Consider the following 17,704-nt stretch of genomic DNA (forward strand, 5'->3'; position numbering starts at 1 on the left):
ACACAGTAGGGAATTTATGATTCTATCTCAAATTATCCTAAAAGAGGGCAGATAGATTTTTGAAATATTGAGCAGTTGAGGGCTATGCAGATCAAGCATAAAAGAGGTTGGCCCAGCCATGATCTGATAGAATGGGGGAACAAGCTGAAGGGAATGAATGCCCTACTCCTGCTCCGATTCCTTGAGGCTCCATTTCATGTTTTTTTTTATCTCCAAAGAAGAGTGTGATACAATCAGCTGAAGATCTCAGATGTTGTGAAAATGGTGTGTTTATGTACTGGTTCAGATGGCATTGATTCATCAATCACAGCTATACAGTCATGAGTAGGAAGGCAATTCCCTCCATGAATAAAGGAAATCTCCTGCAGAGCTCACACAAAGGGATCCTTCCCCTCAGTAAACTCTCCCATCACATTACCCAACATATCAGCAAAAGCAGAACGCACTACGCATGCTCTAGCCAACAAAGGGACCCCGGGTGATTAATGTCAGCTCCGGACCAATGAAAGGACTGTGGGCGGATCTGGAGGACCTGGCGGGAGGTTGGTCCTCCAACCAATCAAAGCGAACTAGGGGCAGAACTAGATAAACCAAGTGATCAGCCTCGCGCGCAGCGGAGAGTCGCTGTAATGAATTCTCTGGAAGTTATAGAGCGAAAGGATACGGTAAGGAAAGAAATAAATAAACAGGGGGAAACGGGAGAAAAACTGTGTTGCTATGAGCGGAGAGGTTTTACAAACATGTTGTGTACGTCGGAAAACACAACTTTGACCGTCCCAGTCCCGTGTTTGTAGTAAACGGGAAATTGCCTCAGTGTGGCTGCAGGCCTGAGTGAGCGCCGCCATCTTTATTCGGGACATTGATTCACTGGACACGTGCGTGGCCGCCATCTTTGTAGGGGGCAAGGTGCAGCCAGGCGCATGTGCAGCCTTTCTCTGGTACAGAGTCATTGGGCAGGATTTACACAGAGCACATTCACACTCAGAGAAATGGATGTTTATTTCTGGATTTGTTTCGTCATTCATTTAAATGACTTGCTTTCGTAACTGAGTTTGCAGGTCATTCAAAATTGGAGGTATTGTGCATAGTGAAGAAGGTCACCTCAGGTTACAGTGAGATATTGATCAGATACGGATTAATTTAGATAAATGTGAGGTGCTGCCTTTTTGGAAAAGTAAGTCAGGGCAGGACTTCTACACTAGGGGAACGTGAAGACTGCAGATGCTGGAGATCAGAGCTGAAAAATGTGTTGCTAGAAAATCACAGCAGGTCAAGCAGCATCAAGGGCTCATGCCCGAAATGTCGATTATCCCGATCTTTGGATGCTGCCTGGCCTGACCTGCTGTGCTTTTCCAGCAACATGTTTTTCATCCCAGGACTTATACACTGAATGGCAAGGCCCTGGAGACGCTTGCAGAACAAAGAGACCTTGGACTGCAGGTTCATCGTCCTTGCAAGTCAAGTTGCAGGTAGATAGGATGATGAAGAAGGTGTTCAGTGTATTTTCCTTTATTGGTTAGAGCATTGAGTATAGGATGTGGGAGGTCATGTTGCTGTACAGGACATTCGTTAGGCCACTTTTGGAATATTGTGTGCAATTCTGGCCTGCCTCCTATCAGAAGGGTGCTGTGAAACTGGAAAGGTTTCAAAAAAGACTTCCAAGGATAATGTTAGGGTTGGAAGATTTGAGCTACAGGATGAGTCATAAAAGGCTGGGGCTGTTTTCCCTGGAGTGCCATAGGCTGAGTGGTGATGTTATGGAGGTTTATACAATCATGAGCATGAACAGGGTAAATGAACAAGGTGTTTTCCCATGAGCAGTGGTGTCCAAAAGTAGAGGACATTGCTTTAGGGTGAAAGGGGCAAAAATTCAAAGGGGGCTAAAGGGCAACTCTTTCATGCGGTGGGTGGAATGAGCTGCCAGAGGAAGTGGTGGAGGCTGGTACAATTAAAACTTGTTAAAGGCGTCTAAATAGACACATGATATGATTAGGAAGCGTTTACAGGGATATGGGCCAAGTGTTGGCAAATGGGAATAGATTAGGTTCGGATACCGGGTTGGCATGGATGAGTTAAACCGAAGGGTCTGTGTCGGTGCTATACATCTCTAAGACTGTGGGATCATAACAGCTTCATCCCTGGGCTCCCTTATGAGCACTTTGTCAATATCTAGCTTGCTCAGTATCGAACAATGGGTGTATTTTTGGTCTGTTTCGTATTTTACGATTACTTTTACAGACATTTTTGTAAGTTAATTTTTCACTGCCGCCCAGCCCCTGACCATGTGCTGCTTATTAATTTTTTTTCTGGAAAATCTTTGACAGTCAAGAATTCTTTTTTCCAATAAGCAAGTGTATTTTCCTTCCATTTCTGACTATCAAATTCTGCACCATTTTCATTCCCTGTAATCCATTTTGCACTCCTTGAAACATCAACTGTGTTTCTCCTTCCACAGATACCAGTAATTAATGCCAAAGCCCTGTTGCTTGTGGAGAGGGTGATGTTTGACTTTCTTGTACAGCTGCAGTTTGTGTGGTGAAGGTACTCCCACAATGTGGTTAGGGAAGAGACATTACAGAGTATTCATTACAGCAACAGTGATGATTTGAAGGTAATGTCCAAATCAAGAACAGTTTGTAGTTTTATCATCATGCTTATAATTTCACAAAAATATTATTGGGAACTTTAGACATAAGGTCAGAGACTGATGATATTAGGTCAGGTGACCAAAAGCATTGCAAATAAGCAGGCTTTGAGGAATGTCTTAAAGGAGGAAAGCAGAGCTGTGAGGGTTTGGCTGCGAATTTCAGAAAACGATGCTTTGAAAACTGTAAGAGCAGCCATACATGTGAAGTAATGAATTAACAGATCATTGGGAGTCACGAACAGAATGGGTTGCCGAGGTCTTCAAGGATGTGTGATGCGGCGAGCCAGGGATGATCACAATCAGGAATTAAATCAAGGGTGAGAATTTTAAATTGAGGGATGTGGGCCGGATGCTAGCAGGTGGGACGGAATTGGGTTGGAATATCTGGTTGGCATGGACGGGTTGGATTGAAGGGTCTGTTTCCAAGCTGTACATCTCTGTGGCTCTATGTTGTTGATTATGAATATGAGCCTTTTGATGCATCAACAAGTTTTGGTACGAGGGAGCACTTGGGCAGCAGAGATTTAGTATTTTTTTAAGATAACAGGGAGATTGAATGTGGGAAGCTGGCCAGGAGTGTGTTTGGATACTGAAGTCTGGAGATAACACAAGGTGGATGAGAGTATATGAGCTGAGACAAGGGTAGAATCTGCTAGAAATAGTGATCTTGGAGTGGGACTAGTCTGTCACCCTCGCCTTGCCTCTGGGATTCAGTTAGTTGCCAGATTGTGAATCAGGGCGGTAACACAATCGGGAGCTGAGTGTCCCTGGTGGAGCCTAAAATGAGTGTCACTCAGCTGGCTGTTGCTGAGCAGCTGCTGCTTGATAGCCCTGTTGATGACATCTTCCATCACTTTACTGCTGATCGAGTGTGGATTGATAGATGGAAATTGGCTGGGATGGATTGCCCTGTGTTTTTGTGTTGAACATCCCTGGGCAATGTTCCACATTGTCAGTAGATGCCAGTGCTGGAGCGGTACTTGGCTTGGTGGGTGGCAAGTTCTGGAGCTCAAACCATCAGTATTATTGCCAGAATATTGGTAGGGCCCGTAGCCTTTGCACTACTTAACCATTTCTTGATGTTATTCAAACTGAATCAAACTGGCTTAAAACTCACATCTGTGATGTTAGAAACCACTGGTTCAGATGGATCATCCCACTTTGCACTTCTGGCTGAAGATTGCTGCAAATGCTGTCATCTTATCTGGTGCGTGGATGTATGAGGCCCCTCCATCAGTAATGGTGGGGATATCTGTGATGCTTCCTCCAGTGAGTTGTTTAATTGTCTATCACCGTTCACAACTGGGTGTGGCAGAACTGCAGAGCTCCGATCTGTTCCATTGAATGTGGGATCACTTAGCTCTGTTGCTTTCTGCTGATGCTGTTTGACATGAAATAGCTTCAGGAAATGGTTAAGTAGAATCCAAAGAGATTAAACAAATATATCACAGACAAAAGAACTGGACCATAGAATAGGACCCCTTAAAGGTGAACGAGGCTGTCTATGGAACCAACTGGGGGTGGGGGGTGGGAAAGATATGCAAATATTTCACGTCGTTTTTACTGGAAAAAGATATGGAACTCGAGAGGTTGGAGAAATAAACAGAGAGAACTTGAAAAGTATCCATGGTACAGTGGAGGTGTTACTGGATGTCTTGAATCGCATCAAGGTGGATAAAGCTCTGGGACCTGATCAGATGTATCCCGGAACTTTCTGGAAATCTAGGGAAGTGATTGTTGGGCCTCTCCTGAGGTATTTGTATCATTGATAGTGACAGGTGAGGTGCCATTGTTTTAAAAAGGTGGTAAGGAGAGGCCATGGAACAAGAGAATAGTGAGCCTGAAGTCAGTGGCAGGCAAGTTGTTGGAAGGGATTCTGAGGGACAGGATATCCATCTATTTGGAAAAGTAAGGAATAATCATTGACTGTTGTCAATGTGGAGCTGAAAATGTGTTGCTGGAAAAGCGCAGCAGGTCAGGCAGCATCCAAAGAACAGGAGAATCGATGTTTCGGGCATCAGCCCTTCTCAAAACGTCGATTCTCCTGTTACTTGGATGCTGCCTAACCTGCTGCGCTTTTCCAGCAACACATTTTCAGCTCTGATCTCCAGTATCTGCAGTCCTCACTTTCTTCTGTTGTCAATGTGGCTTTGTACGTGCACAATCGTGTCTCACTAACTTGAGTGAATGTTTTGAAGTGACAAAGAAAATTGATTAAACCAGGCTGTGAACGTTGTTTATATGGACATTCGACAAGGTTCCAGAAAGCAGACTGGTTAGCAGGGTTACATAACATGGAATGAAGGGAGAACAAGCCATTTGGGTACAAAACTGGCATGATGGTAGGAGACAGAGGGTGATGATGGAGGTTTGCTTTGTGGACTGGAGGACTGTGAGCAGCAGTGTGCTACAACGATCGATTATTGGGTCCTTAAATAAATGACTTGGATGTGAATATGAGGTATGGTTAGTAGCTTTACACAAGACACCAAAATTGGAGGTGTCGTGGACAGCGAACAAGGATAGTTCAGAATACAACAGGATCTTGATCAGATGGGCCAGTGGAGAAAGGAATGGCAGATAGAGTTCAATTTAGATAAATGTTAGCTGTTAGATTTTGTAAAGGCAAATCAGGGCAGGACTTATACACTTACTGGTAAAGTCCTGGGGAGTGTTGCTGAGCAAAGAGACCTTGGAGTGCAGGTTCATAGTTCCTTGAAAGTAGAGTCACAGGTAGGTAAGGGAGTGAATGCAGCGTTTGTTATGCTCTCCGTCACGTTGTGGCTGTACAGGACATTGATTAAGGCTCTTCTGGAATTCTGTTTTCAGTTCCAATCTCCCTGTTCCAGGAATGATGTTGTGAAACTTGAAACATTTCAGAAAATGTTTACAAGGACTTTGCCAGAGTTGGACAGTTTGAGGGCAGTGCATGTTTGGAGTGCGCTGCCAAGGGAAGGGGTGGAGGCTAGTACAATTACAACATTTAAAAGACATTGATTAAGCCACTTCTCGAATTCTGTTTTCAGTTTGAATTTCCCTGTTCTGGGAAGGATGTTGTGAAACGTGAAAAGGTTCGGACAAGATTTACAAAAACATTGTCTGATTTGGAGGATTTGGGATAAAGGGAGAGGCTGAAGAGGCAGGGGTTAATTTCCCTGGAGAGTCCAAGACTGAGAGGTGACTTCATGGAGATTTATGAAATCACGAGGGGCATGGATAAGGTGAGCAGCCGGGGTTCTTTTTCCTGAGGTGAGGTGGGTCCAAAACTAGAGCACATGGTTGAGAGGGCAACGATTTAAAAGGAATCTAAGGGCAACGTTTTCAAGCTGAGTTGTGGTGTGTGTGTGGAATGAGCTGCCAGATGAAGTAGTGGAGGCTGATAAAATCACAACATTTAAAAGGCATCCAACTGGGTACGTGAACAGTAAGGGTTTTGATGGATACAGGCCAATAGATGGCAAATGGGACTCCAGTAGTTTAGGATTCCTAGTTGGCATGGATGAATTGGACCAAAGTTCTGTTTCTGTGCTGTACATGTCTATGACGTTAATAAAGTAAGATGCATTCCTCTTTTGTGGAGAGCAAGCTGCAGCACAGATAATTGTCCTTGGAGCTGAGAAGGTGAAGCAGTGATTTCGACCTGGTGCAGATTTAGTTCCAAGGTCTTGAATGTGCAGAGAGAGAGAGAGAGAGAGAGGAATTGTTAACACTGGCATAACTTTTAGTAACTACTTTCAAGTAATTGGCAAATAATATAAAGTGAAAATGTGAACATTATTGTACTCAGTAAGTTCTGAGCATCTGGAACAGTCTGAATGACACAGATTCAGCAGGTATTCTGAAACAGACTTGGAATTTTAATTTTTAAGGAAAGATTTGCGGGGCTGTGGGAAAATAGGAGGGAATTTGGGACAGATTTGCAGCATCTCCAGAGGGAGAGAGTACAGCCTCAATGGGCTGAATAGCCCCCAGGCCCTGTGCTCTATGATACTGCCCCATTCACTGCGAATGATGAAGCTCATCCCAGGGCAGAGAGAGGGATTAGCCCTCCACTCTCATCACAATGGGGCCCGGCTGATTGACGGCAGCTCCAGACCAATGGGAGGAGATTCTGTGTGGTCCTGCAGCCAATGGGAGTGAATGAGGGGTGTGGCCAGCAAGATGACACCTGTCCATGAGCTGTGCAGGTGCCGTGTCACTGGGTGGGGTTGGGAGAGACAGCAGAGACTGGGACCGAGGCTGTTGGACCTGAATTACAAACTCCTGGTAAATTAAAACCAAAAGAACTGCGGAAGATGTAAATCAGAAACAACAACCAGGAGGTTCTGGAAAAGCTCAGCAGGTCTGGCAGTATCTGTGATGAAAAATCAGAGTTAAAGTTTAAGATCCGGTGTCCCTTCCTCAGAACTGATACTGAGAAAAAAATGTTGATTTATATGCAGAAGGTAGGGTTTAGGGGAGGATGTAAGGATTAAAGGATAGGTGGGGATAGAGCGAGAAGAAGGGTTGGATAAAGGAGTGGATAACGATCTGGCTGGGGGAGGGCTACTAGCTGTTAGTGGAAACTGTTAGTGGCTAAGCATAGGTAGTGTGTAATGACAGGCTGTGAGAACAAGGACTGGGGTGTGGGGTAGGGGGCTTCGACATGTGATTGCTAAACTATGGTTAGCCACGAACTGTCTCCGTTGTAAGCTGTTCTCCACAGACATCACTCCATGATTGGAGCTGCAGATGGGCGGCACGGCGGCACAGTAGTTAGCACTGCTGCCTCACAGCGCCAGAGACCCGGGTTCAATTCCTGACTCAGGCAACTGTCTGTGTGGAGTTTGCACATTCTCCCAGTGTCTGCGTGGGTTTCCTCCGGGTGCTCCGGTTTCCTCCCACAGTCCAAAAATGTACAGGTTAGGTGAATTGGCCATGCTAAATTGCCCATCGTGTTAGATGTAGGGGAATGGGTCTGGGTGGGTTGCTCTTTAGACGGTTTGTCTGATCTAAAAACCTCTTCAATATCCTTCCCAACCCGCTCTGTACTCCTCAAAGATGTATCTTAAAGTTGTTCTCTTTAATCAATGTTTCCAGCATTCGTGAAGCACTTTAGGAGAATTGTCAGTGTGAAAGGCTCCATACAATGCAGGTCGTTGTTGTTAATGTCTGATATTAGGAGAAACAGGAATGAACACTCTCTTATACCTGATGAACAGCAGCAAAAGTAGGAAGCACTGAGCATGCTCCAGCCCACGAAGGGCCTCTGGTGATTGATCTCAGTGCAGGACCAATAAGAGGATGGGGACGGGGCTGGAAGACAAGGTAGTGCTGGTTGGTCTGAGTGAATGAGGGCGTGGCTACACTCAACCACGTGATAAGCTTCTGGATTAGTGGTGCTGGAAGAGCACAGCAGTTCAGGCAGCATCCAAGGAGCAGTGAAATCAACGTTTCGGGCAAAAGCCCTTCATCAGGAATAAAGTGATACCACGTGATAAGCTTCACTGGCAGCACTGTGATGTTGTGACCAAAGCATTGGAAATGTGTGAAGGTGCAGGGCAGGGGAAAGGAAAGACATATTGACCAGGAAGAGAAGGAAATTTTAATGGAACAGGCTGAGACGTTTTACAGAACTTAGTGCACATTGGAAAACATAAATTTGAAAATCCCAGGCCCGTGTTTGTGGCAAATGGCAAAATGCTTCAAATGGTGAAAGGCGTGAGTGATCACCGCCATCTTTATTGGGGGCAGTGATCCACGGGACACGTGTGTGGCTGCCAACTTTGAGAGGGGCAAGCTGTAGGGGGACGCATGCACAGCCTTCCTTGGCAGGGAGTGATAGGGCAGGATTTACACAGTGTCAGAGTCAGGATGTTTTCAGTGTCAAAGAGTGTGATGCTAGAAAAGCACAGCAGGTCAGGCAGCAGCCGATTGGTGGGAAGGAAGATGGAAACGTAGGACGGGTCAAAAAGGCAGTGCTGGGTTGGAAGGCTGGATCTGGGATAAGGTGGGTGGAGTGGAAATGAGGAAACTGATGAAATCCACATTGATCCCATGTGATTGGCGGATCTGAACACAGATGATGAGGCGTTCTTCGTCCAGGCATCAGATGCCTGGGATTTGGCGGTGGGGGTGGCCCAGGACCTGCATATCTTTGGTGGAGCAGGAATGGGAGTTAAAGTCTTCGGGCACAGGCTGTTTGGAATGTTTAGTGTTTTACTGTTACTTTCATAGACCTTTTGTAAGTTAATTTTCCTCTGCTGCCCAACCCCTGACAATGTGCTGCTCTCTAAACTGACTAAATTTTCCACAGTATCTTTGCCAGTGAATAATTCTTTTTTTCAACAAAAGAGTGCATTTTCCTTCCATTTCTGACCATCAAATTCTGTAACATTCTCACTTCCTGTAATGCATTTAGCACTCCCTGAAATATCAACTATGTGTTTCTCTCTCCACAGACGCCAGTGATTAATGCCAGAGTCCCATTGCCTGTGGAGAGGGTGATGTTTGACTACCTTGTACAGCTACAGTTCGTGTGGTGAATGTGTTCCCACAATTAACTTGGGTAAGAGATGTTACAGATTGTCAACTCTTCACTGTCGCTGAGTGAATAGTGTGTGTGCAAATCAACAACAGTTTGTATTTTTATCATTTTTATAATTTCACAGAAATTGAGAATTTCTGACATACGGCCACAGATGGGGATATTAGGTCAGGTGATCAAAAGTATTGCCAAATAAGCAGATTTTCAGGAATACCTTAAAGGAGGAAAGCAGGTCTGAGAGGGTCAGGGAGTGAATTCCAGACCGTGTTGCCTTGGCAACTGTCAAAACAGCCAGAATGGTGAAGCAATGAATAAACACATCTTTGGGAGTCTGAAAGAAAATGAGTTATCGGGGTCTCACAGGTTGTGTGGTGCAGGGAGACAGGGATGTTCACAGCCAGGAATTACATCAAGGGAGAGAATATTAAATTGTTGTTTGTTAATAGGAGCCTTTTGATGGATCAACAAGCTTTGGTACAAGTGAGCACTTGGGCAGTAGGGTTTTAGATAGTCTTGAGCTTATATGTAAGTTGAATGTGGGAGGCTGGCCAGGACTGTGTTTGGATAATGAAGTCTGGAGATGACACAGGGATGGACGAGTATTTCAGTAAATGAGCTGAGACTAGGGTGGAGTTGGGTGATGTCACTGATGGAGAAATAGTAGTTTTGGAGTCTGGCTCCTCCTCGTCACTCCCCCTCACCAATTCACAAATATTGTTCGTTGTTCTGTCTGTCTTTTCTGGTTATGTCCTTCTCTCCAATTCTGCTAAGAACTAATATTTGACCTCAAGATTGTTGGAAAATCCTGCTCCATCTCCACTCTCCCTTTCCATTCTGAATTCCTCATATGTGGTGTCCATCCAGGATCTATCTTTGTCCCCTCCTGTATCTGACCTACATACTGCCAGGAGGTGACATCGTATTGGTTTCACATGTACACTGACAATGCCCAACTCTCTCTCCCTATCATCCCTCTCCATTGCTCCACTGTTACTCATTCATCAAACTGCTTACCACTCAATTGGCTGCAGTTTCCTCCAATGAAACACTGCAATGGTTAAACCCATTGCCTTCAGTTGCTATTACAAATTCCTTTCCCTTACTGCTGAACCCCTCCCTCTCACTGGGAAATGCCTGAGGCAGAACTACACTCTTCACAATATTGCTCTCATATTCTGACCCCAAGGTGACCTTCTGATCAGACATCTACACAATCGCAAACACCAGGAACTCCAATCTCCAATGTTGCTTTTCTCCACCTCACCCCAGCTCCATTGCTATTGAAACCCCTTACCCATGTCTGTGTTGCATTAAAGTTGACAAATCAAAAACAGAACCCTTGATTCTGCAACTGACCCAGAGTCTGGTTCCAGGTTCCCTCATAATGGGACACATCCTCTCAGTATTTACCCTGTCATACCCCTTAATAAGCCTGTATGTTTCAATAAGATCCCCTCTCATTCTCCCCCAAATCCAGTGAGTCGAGTCCCAACTTCTTCAGCCTTTTCTTAAGAGAGTCCCTGCAAACCAGGGATCATCCCAGTCAATCTTCTCTAAATGCCTCCGATGAAGTGATGTCTTTCCTTAACTAAAGGGACCAAAACTTCTCTCATTACTCCATATGTGGTCTCACTCGCACTTTATAAAGTTGCTCTCAGGTATATACTTCAAACTCTTGTACTGCACATCCCTTCAAACAAGGAACAACGTTTCATCTCCCTTCCTGATGACCTGTTGTAACTGTGTGCTAGCTTTCTGTGTTTCCTGCACAATTACCTCCTGGTCTCTTTTGTGTTGCAGCTGTCTACAGTTTCCACCATTTAAATAGTCCTCTCTTCTTTTATTACCTCCTCCAAAATGAACAACTTCACATTATCCCAAGTTATGCACCATTTGCCAACTTGGTGTTCACTTCTCCAACAAATCCGTCTCTGTAAACAGTTTATAATCCTTTTGGAAGTTTACTGTTCTGCATTTTCTAGGAGATTCCCCCCTCATTCTTCTAAACCTTGCCAGGGAGCACCGGACAGTGGGAAGCATGCTGAGTTGCTGTCTTTTCAGAGAGACTCTTTGGAGTGACTGGGAGGATCTTGCTGCCCCTAGGTGAGAATGGAGACAACTTGCCCATCGAGCTGCATGAGACTTTCACCTTATTGATGAGGCACAGTGGCAGCACGGAAGGAAAGAAAAGGAAGCAAATCCTGCTCTCCACATCTCACTGACCTTTAGAACACTCTGTCCCATGTGTCAAAGATCTGCCCTGTTCAGTCACAAGAAGTCCCAAGGTGGAAACTCATAGAAACCCACATAGATTTCCCCCTGAACTGACTGCTGGTCTCCACAAGGGGTAATGTGTGCAGTCATCCTGGACCAGGAGGAGGGAATGGTGTGAGTTTCTAACCTGACCTGACAGTGACAGATTTTATAAACTTGTATTACAGGATACTACAGGTGGATATTCAGATGGCAATCTTAGTAATTGTAATGCCAAACTCTGATTGAATTACTCCATTCATCAGGACCTGGATATTTGCACTGTGTGAGTATTTTGTTCCAGCTCAATTCCATTTTCTGCATAAAAATTCTCCTTTGAATCAAACCACCCTGTCAATAGATCTCCCCGAAATCTTCAATATGTGTCCAGTAATCCTTTTATGATGAGTTGATGAGTGTGAAGCTTAACACCCTAATGTATATGTTTTGCAAACACTTGTCTCTCAGCTCCCGTCAATTGCCTTTGCTACAAGGAGAACAATCTCAGTTTTCCCAAACCCCTGATTCACCAATGTCTGTTTGTGTGCCTTATAGACAACATCAGGATTGTGTTGGAACATTCTCCACTTGCCTGCATCAGTGCAGCCCTCAACAGTATTAAAGAAAGCGAATATCCTCCAGGACAAAGCACTGTGCCTGAGTGGTGTCCCATCCACCACCTTCAGCATTCCCTCTCTCCACCCCCAATGCACATTGGCATCACTGTGTAAAAGGTAAAGTCAGCATTGTCCTGCCAGACCATAGGGCTGCTCTCTTATTAGGGAGAGATGTCTGGTGGTGGTTTAACTTGAAGGTAACCCCAGCCCAGGCAAGGGGAGAGGTTGAGAATGAGAGTCCATCTATTGTAGATGGATATTCTTGATATGTATTAACAACACCCATATTCCTGCAACTAAAATCCCCCATTCCTTGAACCATCCTGGTAACTCTCCTGTGCCCCCTCTCAGGGACCCTGCCATCCTTCCCAATGTGTGGGCGATCTCTGGCTTGCACAGACCCAGCTGCTCTGTGTTCCTGTGGGTGATGTCATCATCGAGCAACAGTTGCACTAAACCTCACTGTCTGTGAGGGTGGGAGACACAAATCCTGAAAACAGTTGAGATGTATTTAGTGTGCACTTGCTATGCCATGATAGATGACACTTTTCCACAAGTACTGGAAAATAGATGAGGATAGTAGTATGGTGGTAGTTTTCGGTGATAGTTTTTTTTCTCACAGACTCGATGGACCACCAGAGCGTTTTCCTGTTCTGTAGACCGCTGCGATGTTTATTATAGGAATATGACAGGCTCCATTTGACATCAGGTCAGAAAAGGTGATACTAGAATAGATGACACGTGATTGGTCGATTTTCTTGGGAGGAAAGTGAGACGCAGAGGTTTAAGAGAAAATTCAGAAGCTCAGCGCAGGAATTGTAAAGGGCCATTATCAAGTGAGAAATAAACATTGGGCATCCTGAAAGCTGGAAATAAAGAAAGGCACAAAAAGCAGAGCTTTGAGAGACTGGAGGGGATGAGACATGGGGAGGATAATGAAGCTGGAGGAGACGCAAGTTGGAAAGGATTGTGAGGATGGAGGATGTTACAGAGATAGAGATATTTGTGATAGAGGTTTTTTTTATTTTGAGGCTGGAAAGGAATTATAGAGATGAGGAGGATTTGTAAGGCTGGATGAGGTGGCACTGATAGGGAGAGTTCCAAGCATAGAGGAATTTACAGAGATAACGAGTCATAAAGCTACACAGCATCGACACAGACCCTGTGGTCCAACCAGTCCGTGTCGACCATAAATTCGAACTTAACTAATTGCACCTGCCTCCACTTGGTCCAAGTCCATCCTAGCATTCCCTATTGATATACGGGTCCAAATGTTTTTTTCCTATTAGAATCCCATTCCCCTACCCTTTTGCTCTACATTTACCCCGACTAATTCACTCAACCCAAACACTATGGGCAATTGAGCACGGCCAGTTCACCGACCCTGTACATCTGTGGATTGTGGGAGGAAACGGGAGCACCTGGAGGAACCCACGCTGTCATCGGGAGGAATATGCAAACTCCACATGGACAGTCACCCAATACAGGAATTGAGCCTGTGTTCCTGGCGCTGAGAGGTAGCATTGCTAACTGTTGAGCCACTGTGCCACCCTGAAATTGTAATTGCATTCACAGCTACCACGTCCTCTGCAAGTTTATTCCACATGTGAACCACCCTTTGTGCAAAAACAAAAAATAAAATCCAGAACTTCTTTTTAAAGCCTTACTTTTTAATGTGAGAAACGTATGTCCCCAATCTTGAATCACGCCCCCTCCTGGAAAGGGCACCTGCTGTTCACATTACTGAAACTCTTCAGGATTTTATAAACCTCTAACAAGGTCACCCCTCAGCCTCCTGTGCTCCAGTGAAAAAGGACCCAGCCGATCCAGACTCTGCTTATAACTCAAACCATCCATTCCATTCACCATCCTGGTAAATCTATTCTGAACCTGCTCCAATTCAATAATATCCTTCCTATAACAGCACAACCAGAACTAGACACAGTATTCCAGAAGAGGCCTCCCCAACATCCTGTACAACCTCAACATAACGTCCTAACTCCTATATTCAAAGATCTGAGCAATGAAGGCAAATGTGCTAAAGCCCTCCTGAACCATCCTGTCTGCATGTGACACATAGTTCAAAGACCTGAACCCCTCGGTCTCTTTGTTCCGTATCACTATCCGAGGCCCAACTTTTAATCAGTGTAAGTCCTGCCCTCGTTTGTTTTATCAAGATGTAATATTTCACATTTATTCCAATCCAAAAATCACAAACATCCTTTGAGTATAAAGGCAAGAGGAGTATACTTAAGAGTTAAATCAGTAAGGCAAAAAGGGGACAGGAGACCGCTTTGGTGAATAGGGAAAGGGTTTTTAGAAATACATTTAAGAGCAAATGGGTCACTAGAGAGAGAATAGGCCACCTCAAAGATCAGCAAGGCAGCCTATGTGTGAAGATGCAGGAGAGGGGGTTGTTGGGGGGATACTAAACGAGTGGCATCAGTGTTTAATGTGGAGAAGGACAGATTTGTGGAGGTTGTCAAGATGAGAGATCGTGAGGGTGATGAGACAGGAGGAGATTGGAGGATGTTACAGAGATTGAGATGTTTGTGATACCAGAGATAGTGATGGTTCTGAGGCTAGAGAGGATTTCTAGAGATATGGAAGAGTTTAGTCTGGATGAGGTGACAGTGACCTGGGGAGTTGTGAGCATGGAGGAATTCACAGAGATAGCGAGAGTTAGAGTCATAAAGTGATACAGAACAGAGACAGACCCTGTGGTTAAACCAGTCCATATCGACCATAATTCCCAACTAATCTAATCGCCCCTCCCTCCGCTTGGTCCACATTCATCCAAACATTTCCTATTTATGTACTTGTCTAAATGTCTTTTAAACATTGTAATTGTATTCACAGCTGCCTCTTTTTCTGGGAGTTCACTTCACACATGTAAAAGTAAAAACAAATCCCCAATTTACTTTTTAAACCTTTCTCATCTATTTTCAAATTGTATGCACCCAGGTCTTGAATTCCACCCCCCCCCCCCCCTCCACCACCCCCAGCCATTCACCTTGTCTACACGCTTCATGGTTTTATAAACCTCTAAGGTCATCCCTCAACCTCCTACGCTCTAGTGAAAAAGCATCCCAGCCTATCCAGTTTCTCCTTGTGACACAATCCCTCCATTCATGGCAACATCCCGGTTAGTCTCTTCCGAATCCGCTCCAATTTAATAATATCCGTCCGATAACAGCACAACCAGAACTGGACACAGTATTCCAGAAGAGGCCTCCCCAACATCCTGTACAGCCTCAACCTAAATTCCTAACTCCGGTACTCAGAGGTCTGAGCAATGAAGGTAAGTGTGCTAACTACCTTCTTAACTACCCTGTCTACATGTGACACAGACTAAGAAAACCTGAACCCTTCGGTCTCTTTGTTCCATATCACTACTCAAAGCCTTACTTTTAATTAGTGTAAGTCCTGCCCTCGTTTGTTTTATCAAGATGCAATATTTTGCATCAGTATTTACTGTGGAGAAGAACATGGGAGATGTAGAATGTGGGGAAATAAATGGTGACATCTTGAAAATTGTCCATAATACAGAGTCGTGGATATCTGGAAACGCATAAAGGTGGATCAATCCACAGGCTTTGATCAGGTGTATCCAAAAATTCTGTAGGAAGCGAGGGAAGTGATTTCTGGGCTTTTTGCTGAGATTTTTGTATTATTGATAGTCTTAGCTGAGGTGCCAGAAGACTGCGAGTTGGTTAATATGGTGCTACTATTTAACGAAGGTGGTTTGGTTTGGACAAGCCCGGGAACTACAGACGCTGTGCTTGACTAGGTGTTGGAGGGACCCCTGAGCGACAGGATTTGTGTGTATTTGGAAAAGCACAGACTGATTAGGGATAGTCAGCATAACTTTCTGCATGGGAAATCATGTCACGTACTTGATCTGGTTTTTAAGAAGTAACAAAGAGGATTGATGAGGGAAGAGTAGTAGATGTGATCGATATGGACTTCAGTAAGGTGTTCGACAAGGTTCCCCATGGGAGACTGGTTAGCAAGGTTAGATCTCACGGAAGTAGCCATTTGGATATAGAACGGGCTCAAAGGCAGAAGACAGAGGGTGGTGGTGATGGATGATTATTTTTCAGACTGGAGGCCTGTGACTAGTGGAATGCCACAAGGATTGGTGCTGGGTCCACTACTTCTCATCATTTATATAAATGATTTGGATGTGAACACTGGAGGTATAGTTACTAAGTTTGTAGATGGCACCAACATTGGAGGTGTAGTGGACAGTGAAGAAGGTTACCTCAGATTTCAATGGGATTTTGATCAGATGGGCAAATGGGCTGAGGAGTGGCAGATGGAGTTTAATTCAGATAAGTGCGAGGTGCTGTATTTTGGAAAAGCAAAGCTTAGCAGGACTGATACACGTCATGGTCAGGTCCTGGGGAGTGTTGCTGAACAAAGAGACCTTGATGTGCAGGTTCACAGCTCCTTGAAAGTAGAGGCACAGGTAGATAGGATAGTGAAGGTGTTTGGTATGATTTCTTTTATTGGTCAGAGTATTGAGTAAGAAAGTTGGCAAGTCATGTGGCAGCTGTTCAGGACATTGGTTTGGCCACTCTTGCAATATTGTGCACAATTCTGTTCTCCACCTATCACAAGGATGTTGTGTAACTTGAAAGGTTCACAAAAGATTTATAAGGATATTGCCAAGGTTGGAGGGTTTGAGAGAAAGGGAGAGGCTGTACAGGCTGGGGCTGTTTTCCCTGGAGTGTCAGAGGCTAAGGAGTGATCTCAGAGGTTTATAAAATCATGAGCATGGATCGGATAGATAGACAAGGTATTTTCACTGGAGTGGGGGAGTCTAGAACTAGAGGGTATAGATTTAGCATGAGAGGGGAAAGATGTAAAAGGGGCCTAAGGGGCAACTTTTTCATGCGACGGTGTTGCGTTTATGGAATGAGCTGCCAGAGGGAGTTGTGAAGGCTGGTACAATTGCAACATTTATTAGGCATCTGGATGGGTATATGAAGAGGAAGGGTTTAGAGGGATATTAACCAAGTGCTGGCAAATGGGACGAGATTAGGTTCGGATATCTGGTCAGCATGGACGAGTTTGACTGAAGGGTCTGTTTCCGTGCTGTATGTCTGTGACTCGCTGCCGGGGATCAGCTCAGTGGGTTTCAGTCTCCTAAAAGGTAAATCTGTTTTACTTTTTAAAATCCGCAACATTCAGTAGGGTGAGTGTTTACTAGTTTAAGTGCCTCTGTTATGATCTTTTGGTTGAATGTTTTAAATATAAAATGCAGGTACTAATGTATTCGAGAGTAGTCTTTTGTAAAGCTGTAAGACTCTGCCTTTTTCTGGATCTACAGATTAAGGTGCAGAGATGGCCATTCGTACAGTGATGTGCACTTCCTGGAGGAGAGTAGGGGGAGTTTGAATGATCCTGATGATAGCCTACAGGAAGTGATGCAAATCCTCTTGGATCACATGGATCAGGTGGAGCGGTGCTTAATGGTAATGAAGAATTTACAAGAGTCAGGGTGTGTGATAGGTGGCAGTTTCAGGCCGAAAAACTGCAGATACAGTCAGGTAGATGGGTTACCTCTCGGAAAGGTAGGAGAGGGAGATAGGTAGAGCAGGAGTCTCCTGTGGAGAAAGTGAAGACTGCAGATGCTGGAGATCAGAGCTGAAAAAT

The 17,704-nt window shown here is 44.7% G+C and overlaps 1 long non-coding RNA gene across 3 annotated transcripts in view; it reads left to right on the top strand.

Moving 5' to 3' along the window:
- The first annotated feature begins 574 nt into the window (after positions 1–574).
- Positions 575–17,704, top strand: part of LOC140487197 (uncharacterized) — a 51,217-nt gene continuing 34,087 nt past the window's right edge. For 2 of the 3 annotated variants that reach the window (XR_011962744.1, XR_011962743.1), the window contains exons 1-3: positions 575–665; positions 9,088–9,194; positions 11,615–11,712. This is a non-coding gene — a long non-coding RNA (uncharacterized lncRNA). Of the gene's footprint in view, positions 666–2,476; positions 2,612–9,087; positions 9,195–11,614; positions 11,713–17,704 lie in introns of those variants that run through there. The other variant, XR_011962745.1, reaches the window with a different exon arrangement.

This window comes from Chiloscyllium punctatum, chromosome 16, assembly GCF_047496795.1.
Source record: "Chiloscyllium punctatum isolate Juve2018m chromosome 16, sChiPun1.3, whole genome shotgun sequence".
NCBI classification, from domain to species: domain Eukaryota; kingdom Metazoa; phylum Chordata; class Chondrichthyes; order Orectolobiformes; family Hemiscylliidae; genus Chiloscyllium; species Chiloscyllium punctatum.